Source organism: Ambystoma mexicanum, chromosome 6p (genome assembly GCF_040938575.1).
Source record: "Ambystoma mexicanum isolate Mex_15411 chromosome 6p, UKY_AmexF1_1, whole genome shotgun sequence".
In the NCBI taxonomy this organism is placed as follows: domain Eukaryota; kingdom Metazoa; phylum Chordata; class Amphibia; order Caudata; family Ambystomatidae; genus Ambystoma; species Ambystoma mexicanum.
The window spans coordinates 450,737,664-450,755,555 of NC_090935.1; positions in this window are offsets into that span (position 1 = coordinate 450,737,664).

The following is a 17,892-nucleotide window of genomic DNA, read 5'->3' on the forward strand; positions in this document are numbered from 1 at the left end:
TTGACATTGTTCCTCTGGATAACTTCGCACTCTCCCAGCGACTCCCACAACCAGGCCACACCACTTGTCAGCTCAGCCTATCTCCTCTTCACACGGCAAAGTACGTAAACATTTTTCGCAAGCAGCAAATCTCGAGCCCTGACGAAATGTTCTCGTATGAGAATGTCTGAGCAAGACCTGCTGCAACCCCCTCCGGCAAGGACATGGTTCCCTGACCCCATAACCACAGTTATGTGCTAGAGGTCTATAATTTGCACACGTGTCTTTGTACTATCCCACTTTGGGCCACTAGCGAGGTAAACAGTGTGGGGGTCTTGTCACCCTACAAATACACACACATATTAAATTCATAATAGTAATGCTTTTACGTTATACTGCAGATGGTACCAAAAACAACTGCAAGCTCAGTGGATTCACACATGGTAAAGTATCACTTGGTAAGGAAACCTTCACAACAATAAGTATAATCTACCATGCAGGAGCCACAACCAATGCAGGTCACTACACTGCATACATAAAAACAATTGTGGATGGGTCAAATGTAATGACACTAACATTACTGTGAAACAGAGATTACCAGCAAATCTTGTAAATGCTTACTCAATATTATTAAAACCAAAATGTGTTAACTAATCTGTGTATGAACTTAAACAAAACTTGACCTTCAAAACTATGACCAGTTAAAAAATGCCAACAGGTACCTAACTGCCCCAAGATTCTGCAACATGCAAACAAATAAATGAATACCATTAAAATGAAACAAGGAATAAACAGTTACAGTACACCAAAAGGTATCTAACGGCCCCAAAAATCTGCAACAAACCAACAAATAGATACATACCACTAAAATGAGAAAATAAATAAACAAATAAAATACACCAACTGCTATCTAATTGCAACAATGCTACCACCACTTCCAAATCGAAAACCATACACGTATTCGATTCCTCCTACTGAACTCAATGAAAGAAATGTATTGTACCACAATGTAGAAAGGTGTTTTTTTTAAAAATCCAGAATGGATCTTTTTCCCACACACCCAATGATTTAATCAACAAACCCAGGAACTAAGCAAATTGCACAGTACACTGGTTTGAACTATATTACTTCTAAAGTGCTAACTATGAGGGTCTACAAAATACAGAAATATCTACTATGCAATGCAATACTCATTATAAACTATCTACAATAATGTGTTTTTTTTCATAGTGATTGAAAAACAAATGTCTGCTCAAACTACCCATGTCATGAAAAAACAGCAAAAAACAAGGGGGTTTCTGGGAGTCTCTCTGCCAGACATTAGTCCTGGGTATGAGAGCCTTACTAAGATTATTTAGCTCACTATCTTTCACAGAGGAGAAATGTCCCAATCATATCAGTCTTTGTCCTGCCCAGGGTCAGTCCAGCACCGAAATGCTAGGCAATTCGCTTCTAAACAAGAGTACCAACAGCAACCCCAGACACGTGTTTCGGTCTGGTTGGACCTCATTAGTAGCGTGGAGCTGTGCCTCTCTCAGAATAGTGAGCAGGGGTCCAAGTGTGCATTCCCCTAGTAACTTAGTGTTAGACCCAAAGTTACTTAAATATGCAAAAACAAGGGAGATCCTGGGAGTCTCTCTGTCAGACTTTAGTCCTCGGTGCGAGAGCCTTACCCAGAATCTTTAGCTCACTATCTTTATAGAGGAGAAATATCCCAATCATATCAGTATTTCTCCTGCCCAGGTGCTTTCCAGCACCGAAAAGCTAGGCAAGTGCACTCTGAACAAGAGTACCAACAGGAACCCCAGACACGTGTTTCGGAACTCATCTGTAGGGTGGAGCTGAGCCTCTCTAAGAATAGTGACCAAGGGGTCCACGTCTGGATTCTCCTAGTAATTTAGGGTGAGACCCAAAGTTACTTAAATATGCAAAAAACATGGGGTGTCCTGTGATTGCTATTGATACTCTTCTTCAGAGGAGAATTGCCTACCATTTCGGTGCTGGACTGCCCTAGGGCAGGCCTAAGACTCATATGTTTAGGATATTTCTTCTCTGTGGAAGATAGTAGATAAAAACTCTAGTTAAGTCTCTCGTAACCAGGACTAATGTCTAGCAGAAGGACTCCCAAGACCCCTCTTGGAAATTTGCATGAAAAACCTGCATACAACCACAAAAAGTCAAACAGTAAGTATATAATGATTGGACACACAAACACCATAGCATAACACACCCATTCAATCAAACAACTCACCATACACCACAATCCAAAATGTTTGCATCCATGGCTAGCTTATGCTGCAGCACTTGTTGCCAAACACTACATTCTTGACTATATAGCCTGGCCAAAACTCTTCATACAGCTTCACCAATAGAAACACTAAATATATAATAATTAAACTCACCACCACCACAACATAACACAGCCATGCAAACTAACACCTCACCAATAAATACAACCCAAAATGCCTAGAGTCTTCAATACCAACATTCTGAACACAATCCAACAAACAAACTGAGACACATCATGTCACTATCCTATAAACATTATTACACTACTACCAATCAGTACACACATTTTAAAAAACATATCCCCTAAGCAGCCCAAATACCACAATCAAAATCTTTGGTAACATGGGTGTGTTATGCTGCAGTGGTTGTAGACAGGGCCTAGAGTCTTGGGTGCATGACCGAAAGCCTACAGCACTTCGGCCATGCACCCAAAACTCTAGGCCATGGCCACAACCACTGCAACATAACACACCCCTAGAAACAAACACCTAACAATTAACCATAACCAAAAAACATAATACATCCACCTCAAAACCTACCCACTTCAATTAACATTCTAAAAAATAATAACAACCAACGTAGAAACTCTCCCATACATACCCTCTTCACTTAATGCTCTTCTAACGACCCAAAACCAACATCATACTAAACTAAAATAGCCAGTAGTGCGCCCAGTGTTTATTATGTCTGCGGATACCGCAAACACATCACAATCTTCTCCCACCTGAACAAATACAGCATTTGACCCATCTCTTACTCCCCCACCCTCTCCAAGCACTCATACACACCAACACACTCCCCAAAATTTGATTTATGCTCACTTCCAGCGCATGTCCGCGCATCCAATATGGCAGGTGCATCAAAGCAATTTGATGCACCTCACGCCTCATCCCAGCCAATCAGAGAACACGTTGTGTGTCCACGGACATGACGCAAGCCTATTATCCAATCGGTGTCCTGTCTGCAGAGTGAACAGAGAAGTGTGTCCGCAGAGCGGACATAGATATCACTAATTTTTTTTAGACCTACTTATTGGTCATTTAAAAAAAGAACTACTGGATGGATTTTTACGAAATTAACAGAAGCATGCTTTTGGGACCAAGCCACTGCTCCTGCCGCAAATTTGGTGAACATCCAACCAGCGGTTTGGGCTGTAGGCGCGACAGAAATGTTTTCTCCATTCACTCTATGCGAAAAAAGAAATGGTGGGACCCCCCTATAACTTTGCCCCCCCCCCCAGGATCAAACCTCACCATAAAATTCGGAGTGGGCCATATACTTGTTTTGCAGATTTTGACAAAGATTCGCCCAGGGGGAGCAAAGTTATAAGCCGCCCAAAAAGTGCTTTTCCTATGGGTTCAGCAACTTAACCATAACTACAAGGCCACCATTGTATATATATTGTAGCTATTCGTGTTTAAGCTGTGGACACTGTTGTAATCTGAAAATGTATACATTAATAACATTACTTTCATCCCGTTGTCCATTACTATAGTTTGCTCGCAAATGGCTCTTTACACTGTCTCAGAGATTGTGCTCCGTTATCACATCTTTCTTGTGTATAATAATGTGTCTAATGTCAACAAACATGACATTTTAAAATAAACTTGAAGCTGAGATAGAAACCAATGTGTGGCTGGTGGATCTTTCAAGTGTCAGTCTTTGATACTGCCCAGGTGCTCTTGTATCTGATCCTTAAGCTGTTGTATTGTGCTACCCACGTATATGCAATCACAAATAAAAATGAGTACATAGGTTATTAGGCTAGCCCTGCAATTAGTAAGATGGGTGATGTTGCGTGTGTTCATATCATTGAATTCAAATTCCCTTTTTTTGTGCTACTAAATTCAGAGCATCTTCTATATTTATTACATCTTTGCTAAATATCTAAAATCCTATATTTGGTACAAGATGTGTGTTAGTACTGGGAAGTGGCTATGTCTTTCCTGATGCTCTTCAAATTCCTGCACATTCTGTATCTGACCTTAGAATAATGGCATGCTTGTTTAAAACATTAGTGAGACATTGTACATTCTCACTGTCCTAGGTTATGAATATATACTTTTTTGTGGATGTGTAATGTGAATTTTGATAATACATCTGTCAAATAAGGTGACCTTTGTTTATGCATCTTATAGGGCCACACCACTATGATTAAAGCAAATTACACATTGCTAAAGCTTGACAGCTCCCTCATTGGATGATCCAACTCGCTTCATGATCATCATATCCTTGGAAGCTGGGGACAATCATGAAACTGCCACTAACAATCCCTTTGCCAATTGCAAGTTGACTCTGGGTAACTCATGTTCAGATGGCCTATCTTATCCACCTGGCAGGTTCACAACACCAGTCAATACTACTAGATCAAGCCCTCGCTTGCCCCAGCATCTCCATCAACTAAGTTGGGTACTTCATAGGAGGAGGTGACCAAAGTGATCATCTTTGTGGCCCTGGAATCTAGAACCAGTGAATGAGCTGATCCTGCCCATCTCTTTGTCAACTATGAATAGACTCCAGTGGGATCACCATCAGAATGCAAGGGCTATAGATGTGCATACCCCAGGCTCTCTGTCGCATTTCTCATTGGAGGAACCAATCCACATTATCAACCTGGCCACCCTATCAACTGGGATGATAAATAATCACCTCCTGACCCTCCCTATACCACTGTGAGATGGACCTGCCACAGTGACCCCATCCATCTTACTGACCCCCAGCGCTAATGGTCACAGTTCTTAATTACCAACTGCAGCTCTTAATTTCCCAGCCATACTTTTAACTGAGTCAACTGAATAATTAAGAGAGACAGCCCATGTGAAGAGCACTGAAGTCTGAAATGTAAGGGCTATGAATAAGCTGCTCCTGACATCCCTTTTTCTATTTGTGGGATGTTTTACTCCTGCATCCAAGCCCTACCATAAAACTGTGCATTACTGGCATTGAAAACATCATGATGGCCAGAACTCCCCAGAGAGTGCACAGGGAAAACATGAAGAATAGGCTGCCACCCATTTTTGCCTATGTTGTGAGCACAGGAGGGCACTGCCTAAAACCACCATTGGGCTACACATACAGTAACCTGAAACCATTGGGAATGGCAATGCTGATTGTCAAAAGCAACTCAGAACTGTGGGGAATTCATTTTCTTAATGTCAAAAATGATGCAATACTGGTGCTCATCACTATCAGAAAGCCGGCGTTTTAAAACCCCCAGACTTTTGTGTAAAACTGAACAAATTAACCCAAACCAGGCCAAGGAAAGACTTGCTAAGAGGTGGATACAATGTAAAACTATATTCTGAAATGACTTGAAGGAAGTAATTATTTAATGTATATATAAAGAAATAGCTGGGGATGTCAGCAGCTTAAGTGAATTTGGGTTTAAAGCCACTAAAATCGAAATGTTTAGAATAAATGAGTGCCCTAATTGTGAGTGTCACATAGGTTGCAATTGTTTAAATGTCATAGTTTTGAACTTAGAATCAGCATTCTAGCTGCATGTGCAAAAATTGTAAGTTGGATTTGAATGTAGAAAACTGGGAACTAAAGAGACATTTAGCTGAAGCCTGGCTGAAGAGAGTGAATTCTGCCCAGCAACTACCCCCGACAGGAGTGAAACCTGCTCAGCCACTCTTCCTGCTGCATCCTGCTGCCCCCACCAAAAGGAGGTGACACCTCTCTGATTGAATTAGGGGAGTGGTACCTGCAGACTGCAGGAAGTTTAACAAAGCCCTGTCCTGGACTCAGGCAAATGTTATATTGGGGGGTCGTAAAATGGCTTCCTCTTGGGAGAAACTGGGAGGGGCAGTGCCTGTGAGAGCAGGCTGAGCTTGGGGGAAGTGGATAAACCAGAAATTCCACCATGTGCTTTGGAAAACCACACCCCTTTGGGGCCAGAGCATGATTTTAAAAAGATGGATAATTCATAGTGCGGACTTGTCAAAATTATATAAATAACATTATCATTCTTGTGATTTTTCTGTGCACATTTTAAGAGATGTTAGGACCCTGTGGGATGTTCTTGGGGATAGTAGCGGAAAAAAAAAGTTTTTACTACAAATGTATGCATGTTAAAAATCTGACACTTTATCATCTGAAACCCATATCCCTGGTGCACATTTGTGTAAAATCTGGAAAGGTTTAGAGGTCGTTATCTGGATGAAAAGGGGAGAATCCTGCCATAAGTGGACACAACATCGTACAAAGACAGGGATCGGATGGTTTGGTGCTACAGAAAATATGTTAACTGGACCTATAATATTAGAAAAATGGTACATAGATAAATATGTATTTGGATCAGAAATAGATTTGTGTGCAATTTGACAAGGGGAGGTTCCTCTGACCATAAAACCTACAGCATCACTCTGACACTCCATTTCTTTCCCCCAATCAAGGGAGGGAGGAAAACTGGGCAATGAGAGGTGGGAGGGGCAGGCTTAGCTAGGCCCAGGCACACACCCATTTTCAAAACACATAAAAGGAACATAGAAACCCAGGCAGAGACATTCACTTTCCACTTTCTTGCGGGACGTTTTGCCGGGAGACTTCAGACTTCACATCCAGAGATCCAGACTTCAAATCCATCAATCCCCAGAAACCAGAAATTAACTCCAGAATTTGTAGCAGAGAGGCCTGAATCCACAAGCTGAATCCTCTTCAGCAGGCCTCAAAACCAACCAAACTATTCAACAGTCGGGCGAGCTGTTTGAATTCTTTGCCAAGAACTTTTGCAAGAACCTGTAGCAGTATCCAGAAAGCAGTGCTGTATCCGGAACCAGAAAGTACCAGAGACCAGATCGCTGTGTAAAACTGCGAGCAGAAGTCCAGCCAATCCTGACCCGATCGGTGACGAAGTCGCATTCCTGTCCAAAATCTAGTGTGAGTACCCAGCTAGCACTGTGCCAAAACCAATCTCTTAGTTTAAAATAATCTAATCCAAACTATTTTAGCCTATTAGAACTGCCTACTAGAATCGTGTCATTCTGTCATCTTTAAAACTGAAAACTGTCATCTGTCATTCTGAGCTTTAAAATTTAAAATCCGAAAAACTACCTTTACTAAATCGGACGTATCTCCGGAACCGTTTGTGCTAGAAGCGGGTTTTAAAGCTAAGATTCTAAGCTTTCCAATGAGCCTAGAACCGACTTCCTACTCCTTATAGTGCCTCCGTAATTGCGCTCGACGCACGCAACTAAATTTGCCGCGATTTGACATTTTGCTTAATTTCAGCCACGTGTAAAAATATTTGTCCTTGCTGAAATTCGTGTGCAACCTGACAATCATTCATAGAGCATTGCTAAAGTGATCCTGAATTCATTTAAGTATCTCTCACTCACCCTGAACCTCCTATAGGGAATTAAAAGCATTTTTCGCATATTTTTCACTTCTTTCCAAACCACATCAAAGTATCTTGCCTGTGTTTAAAACTCCTACCTGTTTTCCTATAAGCTTGCTAGGGGGAACTGAATTATATTTGATTGCATTCCTGAGAACTGTGTGCTTTCCTCCCATCTCTTTACCTCGCATAGAGGGGGGGAGGTGAATTGTCAAAGGAAAGTGATTACATTGTCTTTTGTTGAAGTCATATCAAGTTTATTTTCTGTACTGCATTTTCATTCATCATTGCATTGTCTTTGAAGCCATAAAAGCATTCTCAGCTACTTCATCCTCTCTATATCAATTCTAAGCCATTAACTGTCATCTTAAAGCTAATATTCTAAGCTTTCCAATGAGCCTAGAACCGACTTCCTACTCCTTATAGTGCCTCCGTAATTGCGCTCGACGCACGCATCTAAATTTGCCGCGATTTGACATTTTGCTTAATTTCAGCCACGTGTAAAAATATTTGTCCTTGCTTTCCTTGCTGAAATTCGTGTGCAACCTGACAATCATTGATAGAGCATTGCTAAAGTGATCCTGAATTAATTTAAGTATCTCTCACTCACCCTGAACCTCCTATAGGGAATTAAAAGCATTTTCCGCATATTTTTCACTTCTTTGCAAACCACATCAAAGTATCTTGCCTGTGTTTAAAACTCCTACCTGTTTTCCTCTAAGCTTGCTAGGGGGGAACTGAATTATATTTGATTGCATTCTTGAGAACTGTGTGCTTTCCTCCCATCTCTTTACCTCGCATAGAGGGGGGGGGGGGAATTGTCAAAGAAAAGTGATTACATTGTCTTTTGTTGAAGTCATATCAAGTTTATTTTCTGTACTGCATTTTCATTCCTCATTGCATTGTCTTTGAAGCCATAAAAGCATTCTCAGTTACTTCATCCTCTCTATATCACTTCTAAGCCATCAAAAAGAGTGTACCACTGTAACATTATCCATTGTTGATCACTATCACCCTCAAAGGTGTGCTATCAAACATTAATTTATTATAAAAGTGTGATATATATATGTATTGTTTAATTTTCAAATAAACCTTTTAATTTGCAAAGCAAACCTACTTCTTGGCTCAGTGAGGTCAGGGGGATTCTAAGAGAGGGGTATTATATAGGGGTTGACATCCAGAGTAAACGAACTGGACATAAAAATATATCAATAAGGGTTTCCCTCAGCATCCCAGACTAGGCATTGACTTAGCTGTAGTGTTGAATTGAATCCGCTTACAAAGTGGGGGCTCGTAGCCGGGGATTCTGGATTAGGTTTACCACTTGTGCAGCTTAATACAGTGTGCCAACTGACCGGATACACATATCCGGTTAGATCACCACGCTGTTTTACACTGTGAAAGCACTCCTCAAAGGAACACTCTAAGGAAACGGTCTGTTTTGCAAAATAAAATACAAACTTCTGTAAGTCAGGAAGGAACTCAAATTCCAGAATGACGACACTGGTAGACATCAAAATAGCCAGAGAGCACTTCTAACATAAGCTATTTGTGAGAGGTGAATGGACTGAGCAGGGCCAGGATGCGTGGTTGCAGGCAATCACACAACAGGTCACGGCAAAGGGGTTAGATATCTGGAGAGATCAGGGTCCCTTACATGTGGCCCTGAGCAAACTATACATGGCTCCTAAAGCTAAAGATGAACACAACAAGATGGTTAGGATAGCGGCATATTTTGTACCTATATATGGGAGCCATGCAGGACAAATGTGCTGAAGGCCAAGATCTGGCAAGTAGGCAACTGTTGGCATTAGAGAAGGCCCAATCTGACCTGGTCTCTTCTGAGCAGAGGCTGCAGAGGAGCCAGGAGTCAGAAAATGATAGTAGGCAGTATATCATTAAAATAAAAGAGGACATGGATATACTGCAACAGGAAAAGACAGACCAGGATACTAGAATTCTGGCTTTGCAGAAGGAGCACCAAGACAGTTTGGACTCCTTACTGCAGAGCCATAAAAAGCTGGAGCAACAATTTCAACAGTGCATGCACAGAGCAGGTAGCCACCCTGCAAATCCAACTAGACAGAGAGAAAGAGGAAAGCAATACATTGATTTTGAAAGACCTGGATACCCAGGCAGATTTTGATGAAGAATGCCGGAAAGCTGGTAGAGGGACGACCTGGCGTCACAAATGCAGGCTCTTGGTCAGGAAAGGGATACCTTAGGCCAGGAAGTCTGCCATTTAAAAAGAAAAATTGAAGAAAATCACTTGGCCCTCCAGGGGCTGGGTGACCTCCAAAAAGAGCATCAGGGCTTGCTAGGTCACACCAGGAGGGTGGAGGAGGCTCTGGCAAGAAAGGAGCAGGCCAGTATGGATGGGACTCAGGAGGTAACCCTCCTGCAGCAGAGACTGGCCCAGTACTCCAGGACCAATCAGGAGGCACAGAGAGAAAATGAGGCTCTCTGTCAGCACAATGATAGGCTCCAGCAACAGGTAGCCATGCAGGAGAGTCTGATAGAGTCTAGTAAGGCCTTAACTGAGGAACTGAAAGCGCAGGCTCTTGCATTGCAACTGGGAGCAGGGGCTGACAGAGATGAAGTTCACTGGGAAAGGGAAACACCTGAGCATAACCTCAGAAGCCCTAGTACCAGAGGCCTTCATCTCTCTCAGTCCCTGGACTCTGCCACCCCCATGTTCCCTGGCGCGCATGAGCACAGGGCCACAGGAATGGCAGATTACTATCAAGCCAAAAGTATGGGGCTCATAGGCCAGTACCACCCAGGAATGGATGGGCGGGCACCCGGGTATGGGCACCTAAGTACAGTGCAATTTAGTGGGGAACCCCAGGAAATTAGGCCCCCTAAGGGCATCCTAAAAACCTCTGCCCAGTTAGGTCACTGGGGGAGGTACCCATCAAATCCTGGTAGCAAGGAGGGATCTGAAGACTCCTCTGAGCGTCACAGGACACAGGAGACCAGGTCCCCACATTCTGACAGTTATTCCCAGGCTCACAGAATCTGGGAAAACCTGGAAGATCAGACAGGCACCTCTGGGAGCAGTGCTTCTGAATCAGAGGATGAATGGACCAGGGTTACCCGAACCAATAAGGCCAATAAGGTGAAAAGGACCTTGCTTAAGGACCCCTTAAAACAGATTAAGGCAATCAGGAGTGTCACCACGCCTGATCATAAGAACGCCAAGTATTCTGTTTGGGAACACTTGGAGCTCTATGAGCAATTGATGGAGACATTCCATTTGAAGGACAGCAGTAGCTGCATCCAGTACGTCAAATGGACATTCTCCCCTGAATACTCCAGTTTCTTTGCGGGGCTGGAGGACCAAAACCATTCAAGATGGTCCACATATAGGGCGGCCATCTTGAAACATTTTTCTGTACATAGAAATCCCCAAGAGGCTTGCAAGGCAGCCTACAATTTGCAATGTGGGGAGGATCAGGCCCCACAAGAATTCATTCAAGAATTGAAGCGTGCCTTTGCGCAGACCACCAGAAGGGTGCGCACGGACAGCAGAGTATTCATCAACACATTTTTCCATGCTGTTCCCAAGTACATAATGACCCAGCTCAAGAGAGATTTTCATGAGAAAAGATCTTTAGACTGGGTCATTGAGCAAGTCACCCGGATCTATGAGGTGCAGAAGACCATAGAAAATGAAAGTAATGCGCAGAAAAACCCCAAAACCAACAGCACCCCTGCTGCTGCCAAGGTGGCGGAGGTAAAGGTTGCCCCCGTTTTAGATTTGGAGATGGGGGAGCCTAAAAACCTGCCTGCACCAAATAATTCACAGCCCAGAAGGCCCTCGGGCCAGTCACAGACAGGGAGTCGAGGAGGTAGTCCCACAAATGGGGTCCCTTGCTACAAGGGAAACTGACCCATCCTGGGTTATGTGTGGACTCCTCCAGCCCAAGGTGGGGATCCAGTCAAGCACCTAACCCAGAGATCTTCCCTCCAAACTTCCCACAGGAGGGCAGAAATTCACCAAACCCTGGGCTGAACTTTTTCCCCAGGTATCCACAAGGTTTCCAGCCCCAAACTCAGCCATCCTTCTTTACCCAATTCCCTGAGCCAAGACCACCTAATCTGGGAGAGGGGTGGCTAAGGGAGGAGGGGTACCCAAATCTTCCCAATCCGGAGTATTACCAGAGAAGGGATAGCTACCCTTCCAGGGATCAGCAAAGGGGAGAAAATAGAGCCCCGTATCAACCTGAGCGGGTTTCCCAACTTGAGCGCCAGGTCCAAAATATGGCACGGAATCTGGGTCACATACTGAGGGCTCAACAGAACCCTCAGATGAGCATGCCACCGCAGAATGCCCCAAACTCTGGACCTGGTTCTCCAGAACAATGACGGGTGCAGCACCCCGATAACCCACCGGTTCCCAGGGAGGAGGCACAAGGGGAAGAGGGGTGTAAAGCCTTGGAGGAAGCTTCCTTCCCAACTTGTTAACAGCCCCTGGAAAACCAGGAACCGGAAACAAAATCTCCTGCCCCTGAAAGTCTGCCTCCCAAGGAGCAGAGGGGGGGTAGGAAAAACAAAGGACCCAAACAGACCCACTTTGTGGAGGAGGTACAGGTCTTCCAATTTGAGGGAGAGGGATCCTCAGAGGATGCTGGGAAAAGGATCTTCTCCTTCAAAGGTGGGGAACTCCTCCCAAGGAAAAATGGGTCCCAAGAGATTCCAATTCAGACTGGGTGGATGTGGGGATTGAGCTGTCGCCGCCCATCATCCTATCCCAGAACCAACAAAACCAAACTTCCCTGGTTCAAACCCATCCTGGTGACTGCCTCCAAAAAGGCAGGGGCGGCCCATAACCGGAACCAGGGGAACCTAAAACCGAATCAACAGACTGGGTAGATGTGGGGATTGAGCTGTCGCCGCCCATCATTCTATCCCAGAACCAGCAATACCAAAATCCCATGGGTCAAACCCATCCTGATGACTGTCTCCAAAAAGGGGGGGCGGCCCAGAACCCGAAACCATTTCCAGTTGCCATCATTTTCTTTCAGATTCCCCAGGCTCTCCACAGAATTCTGCCCAAATCTCTTCGCTAGCAATGTCCAAAACCAGAAAATTAGCCCACCAGTTGTCCAAAAATGTGCATTATCTGTGCCCCCTTGAGGAGAAGGAGGGTAGATATTATGCCCCGGTACAAGTACAGGGGCAGGGTACAATGTTGGCGCTGGTGGACACTGGATCTCAAGCCACCCTTATGTCCAAAAGGGCCTTTGATGAACTGAATGCAGGAAGCGGGGAGAATTACCGAATTCCTCTCACCTCTCTTCCTGGACAACTGCAGAACTTTGACGGGAAGGAAATTCCCGTCGAGGGGACTGCAGACTTGGACATTAAAATTGGGTGACACAAGGTCAAACACCCGGTCATAGTAGTAACTCCAGAGGGCACCCCTTGTTTACTAGGGAATGACCTCCTGAGAAGGTTGTCACCCCTAATAGATTGTGTAAACAAGGTCCTCTGGACCCAGACTAGCCGACCAATAAAATTAAAACAGATTGTCAACCATGATAGTTTAAACGGCACCTGCCACATGGTTGAACAAAAATCTGACCAAGTAGAATTCCAATTCCAGAACAAACAAATTCCAGACGTGACAGTAATAGCAGTAGGGCAACAGACTGGTGATGGGGGGTCCTCTCTATTTCTGAAAATCAACCTTCCTTCCAGTTTAAGGTGGTATTCCACACTGGAAGGAAACACTCTGAAATTATTTACCAATCCACAATCAGACACTCCCACTCCTATAGTCCAGAAAGATGTGAAATCAGCCAAGAGCCTGACTGATATTCAGCAAATTGGAGAGCAGTTGTTCATCCCTGTTCAGTTAAATGATGGGAAGGACTCTGTTCTCGCTCGAGTGTGTGTGAACAACGGTAAGAGCTTCATCAGCGAAGCCATGTTCCGCCAACTCCCAAAAGATCCAGCCATTCCCACATTCAAACTAATAGACAAATGGGAAATGGATCTGGAAAAAACCCAATTCCAAAAATCTCCTGCCAAGCAGGTGTATGCTCAAAATCTCCATTGGCAACAAGAGCATAGTCCATAATTGTTGGGTCGTGCGAGACGTCACTGCCACCTTTTACTTAGGCAGTGACATTCTCAATTGCTTCGCCATTAGTTTGGACCTAATAAACTTCAAAGCTTGGTCCCGATTAGCGGATAATCCCATGGGCTTTGATGATCAAGAAAAAGCATTTAGGTCAGCTCAATTGCTACCTTATGCAGTTGAAATTCAGATTAAAGAGGAAGTCACCATCCCGGAAAGGACCCGACAATTCTCCCTGGAAGTGAAAGTTAAAAGAGGACAAAAATTTAAAAACCTTGATGCTTATATTCATCTAAATGCTTCTCTCCAACAGCAAGGGTTAGGGGTAAACCCAACACCATTAGTCAACATAGAACATGACACCATTCCAATAGAGGTGGATAACAGCGACTTAAAGAGTATTACTCTAGCCGCAGGCACCATTATTGGAATGGCGGTTGATGACCGACATTTCTCCATTGATTTAGGAAATGAACTGTTAGGACCAATCCCCAAGGACTGTTTTGACAGTGACAGTGAGGACAATACAACACCAGACAGGATTTTCACCCGGCATGGGGGGAACTTCCTGGTGTACACTTCTTGCCCTTATGATAAGGAAGACGTGACTTGTGACTTCAGAAGGGATGAGGTGATTTTCCAGGTCCATGAGGGCTGCCTTTCCCACCTGAAGCCTCCAGTCCAAATCAGCACTCTGACCAGGGACTTCTACACCTAGCTGGAGGAGGCTGCTGAGATAGCAAAACCAGAAGTCTTTCCAGGCTTCAGGCAGATGGTGGAAGAGAGAGTCAACCTGGCTGATGCCTGCGTGACTCTGGAACAGAAGCAAAAGTTGAAACAAGTTTTCTTGGATTTCCAAGATCTCTTTGCGGTAGACTCATAAAACTGTGGTCGCACCGACATCAACACAACAACAATTCCCACGGACCCTGGCATGACTCCAGTGTTTGTGAAGCAATATCGCTTGCCTCTCGCATCCATGGAGTCCCTTACTGAAATAATTAGGAACCTTGAGTCCCGGGGAATAATCCGTCCAGTCCACATCACTTTCAATAAACCGGTGCTGGGAATATTGAAGCCAAATCGCCAGTGGAGACTCTGCGCCAACGTTAGGGAGCTCATTAAACGGGTCCATACTTCCCAATGGCCTCTGCCCTGCACTGACCAAGGGCTGGCACAGATCCAGGGGTCACAGGTATTCACTGCAATAGACCTGACCAATGGATACTGGACTGTGCCTGTCAGTAGGGAGGACCAATACAAACTGGCTTTTACCTTCGAATACCTCAACTCCGGCAATGAAGTCAACATTTTCCTACATAAGGCCATGCCCGACCTGGGTGCGAGGGGTAACCTGGCTTATCTAGATGATGTCCTCTTCAAAAGTTCATCTGTGGAAGAACACATAGCGGAAATCCGTTATGTTCTGACACAGTTGAGGGCCGCCGGAGCAAAACTTTCCTTTCAGAAAGCACAGTGGTGTAGAACCCGTGTTAATTTCTTGGGGCATGAGATTACTCCTCAGGGTCTCTGTCCCCAGGAAAAGAAAGTGGAAGCACTTCAGAAACTGAAAGACCCCACAACTCTGCGGGAACTAAGGAGCCTACTTGGACTGACTAATTACAGCAGAAAGTTTATTGAGGGCTACGCAGAGATCACTAGACCCCTGATTCATCTCCTGAAGGGGGGGGTCAAGTGGGAATGGGGTCCAGAACAAGCCGAGGCAGTAAGACAACTCAAAAGAAGCCTCTCACAAGCGCCCTGCCTAGCTTACCCTGTCAGAAACAAGGAGTTCTTCCTGGAGACAGCGTTCTCTAATAAGTGCTTGACGGCAGTATTATACCAAAAGCATGACAAGGTCAATAAAGTAATCTCCTATGCGAGCAAAACTTTATCTTCTGTGGAGGAAAAATTCAACGATTGTGAGAAGGCACTCCTGGCAACGGTGTGGGCATTGAAGAATTACCGCCCGTTCATCCAGGGGGAACACATCATAGTGGAGACTCCACACCAGCCTCTGCAATATCTCCAAAGTGACAGAATCCGGGCCGGATATGTGAGTAATTCCCGAATTACTTCCTGGATTCTGTCAATGCAAGGCTTTCCTGTGGAGGTCAGATATGGCCAAAATAAGAAGAGTCCCCTGGCGCAAGGTTTGGCTGACTTGCATGATTGTGCCAGAGAAAACTGCCTCGAGGACGAAAGTCTAAAAATCAAGGACAACATGGAGGCATACCTTAATTCCCCACACAAAGACTTTGAAGAAGACAAGTGTGAGGGAATGCCCATTGTCTATGTGTATGGATGCTCTTACCATGTTGACAACAACGGGGAAAAAGAACTTGTGGCCGGCGTAGGGAACGCATGGGTGAATGAGTTTCCAGAACCCTCCGCTGGATACAAAATTGGTCCCCAAAGTAGTCAGGTGGCAGAATTGATGGCTGTGCATCAAGCCATCCTCACTGCTGTCCAACATCAACTCCACGAACTGGTCATAATCACAGATTCGGATTATGTACGGAACGGGTTCGTGGAGCACCTGGTCAATTGTGCTAATAACAAACCTTTGAAACATGGGAAGTTAATTCAAAACATTGATGACCTGGTCACCTCAAATTGGATGACCATCTACTGGAAAAAGATCAAGGGTCATTCCAAAGTAGAGGGACCAGACAAAACTGGAATTGACTTCGCTGATCAGCTTGGATGCCCAAAACCGGGGCCTTCCAAGGGGATCTAATAGAAATAGAGTCCCTGTTGGGGGAAATCCAGGTTACTGCTGTCACTAGGTCCCAGACAAATGCTCACAATGAACTTTCAACTGCACAATGGAGTAAGGAGACCCCTGATGCTGATTTGATTACAGCTCAGAAGGGGGACCTAATAATTGGTAAGTTCTGCCAACACATTGAGGACCCTGAGAACTTTCCCCTGACGGATACCGATTACCTTGGGAAGGAGGACCTTAGAGTGTTGATGAAATGTCCAAAGATGTTCCGAATCTAAGACGGTTTTTTGGTAATTAAATCCCAAGCTGGCCATGATCAGTGGGTGGTCCCTACCTCATTCCAAAACCTGATGTTAAGTCACGCCCATGATGCGGCCACAGCCGGTCATAGGGGGTTTCACACAAAACTTGAGTTCTTAAGAGAGGTTGTATACTGGCCACACATGGGGCAAGACCTCGACCAATACTTGAAGGGGTGTCTTGTGTGTGCACAATTTCAGCCAACATCCCTCACACACCGGGCGCCTCTCCAAAAGAGGGGGATGACACTGCCATGGTCAGATTTGCAAATCGACTGTGTAGGCCCTGTGATTCGCTCGTCTAGAGGAAACAAGTACATGTTGACCGTCACATGCTTGTTTACCAAGTGGGTGGAATGTCTCCCGGCCCCAAATTGCATGGCAGAAACAGCAGCTGCCCTGATGATTAACCACATCTTTTCCCGCTTTGGTCTACCTCAAAGGATTGAGTCAGACAGAGGTAGCCATCTCGCCAGCGAGGTAATGACAAAGATGTGGGAAATACTGGGGGTTAAAAGGAAGCTACACATTGCTTACAGGCCAGCTTCTTCTGGAGCAGTAGAGAGATACAACCGAACCATTGTGAGCATCTTAAAAAAGTTTGTGGCAGATTCTGGGCCAAGTTGGGATATCCGATTACCTCTGGTCCTAATGGCCATCAGATCTACCCCTTCATCTGCAACTAAAATGTCACCATTTGAGTTGATGACCGGACGCAAGATGGTGCTTCCCCAGCATTTGCTCTACAGGACCCAAGAGCAGACATTGATAAATGCCTCCACAACTCATGAGTATATGGAGAATTTAAGGAAACACCTCCAACATGCTTTTGCCTATGCTCAGCGGAATCTAGAAAGATAAACTGATAGCATGAAGACCCATTACGACCTGAAAACCACCAGGAACGTATACGAGGTAGGGGACCAGGTCTATCTATACAATTTCCAAAGGAACCAGGCCAAACAGCGAAAATGTTTGCCTACGTGGAAGAGACCGTTTGAAATTATAGACAAAATCTCCCCTGTAGCCTATAAGATCTGCATCCCCAAAGGTAGTCTGGCGGAAGGGGAAGACAAGTGGGTACATATAAATCAGCTAAAGTGTTGCCATCCCAGGCACACTCTGCAGCAACTGGAGGAATCCTCTGGAATCCCATAGGGGACCGCTCCAGATT